We start from the raw sequence: 3,315 nt of genomic DNA, 5'->3' as shown, positions 1-3,315 counted from the left end.
GTATAACGTATAACGTATAACGTACAAGGTATAACGTATAACGTATAACGTATAACGTATAACGTGTAACGTATAACGTATAACGTATAACGTATAACGTATAACGTATAAAGTATAACGTATAACGTATAACGTATAACGTACAACGTATAACGTATAACGTATAACGTATAACGTATAACGTATAACGTATAAAGTATAACGTATAACGTATAACGTATAACGTATAACGTATAACGTATAACGCATAACGTATAACTCATAACGTATAACGTATAACGTGTAATGTATAACGTATAACGTGTAACGTATAACGTATAACGTATAACGTATAACGTATAACGTATAACGTATAACGTATAACGTATAACGTATAACGTATAACGTATAACGTATAACGTATAAAGTATAACGTATAACGTATAACGTATAACGTATAACGTATGAAGTATAACGTATAACGTATAACGTATAACGTATAACGTATAACGTATAACGTATAACGTATAACGTATAACGTATAACGTATAACGTATAACGTATAACGTATAACGTACAACGTATAACGTATAACGTATAACGTATAACGTATAACGTATAACGTATAACGTATAACGTATAACGTATAACGTATAACGTATAACGTATAACGCATAACGTATAACTCATAACGTATAACGTATAACGTGTAATGTATAACGTATAACGTGTAACGTATAACGTATAGCGTATAACGTATAACGTATTACATATTACATATAACGTACAACGTACAACGTATAACGTATAACGTATAACGTATAACGTACAACGTATAACGTATAACGTATATCGTATAACGTATAACGTATAACGTACAACGTATAACGTATAACGTATAACGTATAACGTATAACGAATAACGTATAACGTATAACGTATAACGTATAACGTACAAGGTATAACGTATAACGTATAACGTATAACGTATAACGTGTAACGTATAACGTATAACGTATAACGTATAACGTATAACGTATAACGTATAACGTATAACGTACAACGTATAACGTATAACGTATATCGTATAACGTATAACGTATAACGTACAACGTATAACGTATAACGTATAACGTATAACGTATAACGTATAACGTATAACGTATAACGTATAACGTATAACGTATAACGTATAACGTATAACGCATAACGTATAACGCATAACGTATAACGTATAACGTGTAATGTATAACGTATAACGTGTAACGTATAACGTATAGCGTATAACGTATAACGTATTACATATTACATATAACGTATAACGTACAACGTATAACGTATAACGTATAACGTATAACGTATCACGTATAACGTATAACGTATGACGTATCACGTATAAGGTATGACCTATAACGCATTACGTATAGCGTATAACGCATAATGTATAACGTATAACGTATAACGTATAACGTATAACTTATAACGTATAACGTATAACGTATAACGTATAACGTATAACGTATAACGTATAACGTATAACGTATAACGTATAACGTATAACGTATAACGTATAACGTATAACGTATAACGTATAACGTATAACGTATAACGTATAACGTATAACGTATAACGTATAACTTATAACGTATATCGTATAACGTATAACGTGCAACGTATAACGTATAACGTATAACGTATTACGTATTACGTATAACCTATAACGTCTAACGTATAACGTATAACGTATAACGTATAACGTATAACGTATAACGTATAACGTATAACGTATAACGTATAACGTATAACGTATAACGTATAACGTATAAAGTATAACGTATAACGTATAACGTATAACGTATAACGTATGACGTATAACGTATAACGTATAACGTATAACGTATAACGTATAACGTATAACGTATAACGTATAACGTATAACGTATAACGTATAACGTATAACGTATAACGTATAACGTATAACGTATAACGTATATCCTATAACGCATAACGTATAACGTATAACGTATAACGTGTAACGTATAACGTATAACGAATAACGTATAACGTATAACGTATAACGTATAACGTACAACGCATAACGTATAACGTATAACGTATAACGCATAACGTATAACGCATAACGTATAACGTATAACGTATAACGTATAACGTATAACGTGTAACGTCTAACGTATATCCTATAACGCATAACGTATAGCGTATAACGCATAACGTATAACGTATAACGTATAACGTATAACGTATAACGTATAACGTATAACGTATAACGTATAACGTATGACGAATACCGTAAAACGTAAAACGTATTACATATTACGCATAACGAGTAACGTATAACGTATAACGTATAACGTATAACGTATAACGTATAACGTATAACGTATAACGAATAACGTATAACGTATAACGTATAACGTATAACGTATAACGTATAACGTATAACGTATAACGTATAACGTATAACGAATAACGTATAACGTATAACGTATAACGTATAACGTACAACGCATAACGTATAACGTATAACGTATAACGCATAACGTATAACGCATAACGTATAACGTATAACGTATAAGGTATAACGTATAACGTGTAACGTATAACGTATATCCTATAACGCATAACGTATAACGTATAACGTATAACGTATAACGTATAACGTATAACGTATAACGTATAACGTATAACGTATAACGTATAACGTATAACGTATAACGTATAACGTATAACGTATAACGTATAACGTATACCGTATAACGTATAACGTATAACTTTTAACGTATAACGTATAAGGTATAACGTGTAACGTATAACGTATAACGTAAAACGTATTACGTATTACGTATAACCTATAACGTCTAACGTATAACGTATAACGTATAACGTATAACGCATAACGTATAACGTATAACGTATTACGTTTAACCTGTAACGTCCAACGTATAACGTATAACGTATACCGTATAACGTATAACGTATAACTTATAACGTATAACGTATAACGTATAACGTATAACGTATATCGTATAACGTATAACGTATAACGTATAACGTTTAACGTATAACGTTTAACGTATAACGTATAACGTATAACGTATAACGTATAACGTATAACGTATTACGTATAACGTATAACGAATAACGTATAACGTATAACGTATAACGTATAACGTATAACGTATAACGTATAACGTATAGCGCATAACGTATAACGCATAACGTATAACGTACAACGTGTAACGTATAACGTATAGCGTATAACGTATAACATATTACATATTACATATAACGTATAACGTACCATCTATAACGTAT

This window comes from Ptiloglossa arizonensis, unplaced genomic scaffold (genome assembly GCF_051014685.1).
Source record: "Ptiloglossa arizonensis isolate GNS036 unplaced genomic scaffold, iyPtiAriz1_principal scaffold0099, whole genome shotgun sequence".
Taxonomy (NCBI): Eukaryota; Metazoa; Arthropoda; class Insecta; order Hymenoptera; family Colletidae; genus Ptiloglossa; species Ptiloglossa arizonensis.
This window is presented reverse-complemented; position numbering follows the sequence as displayed.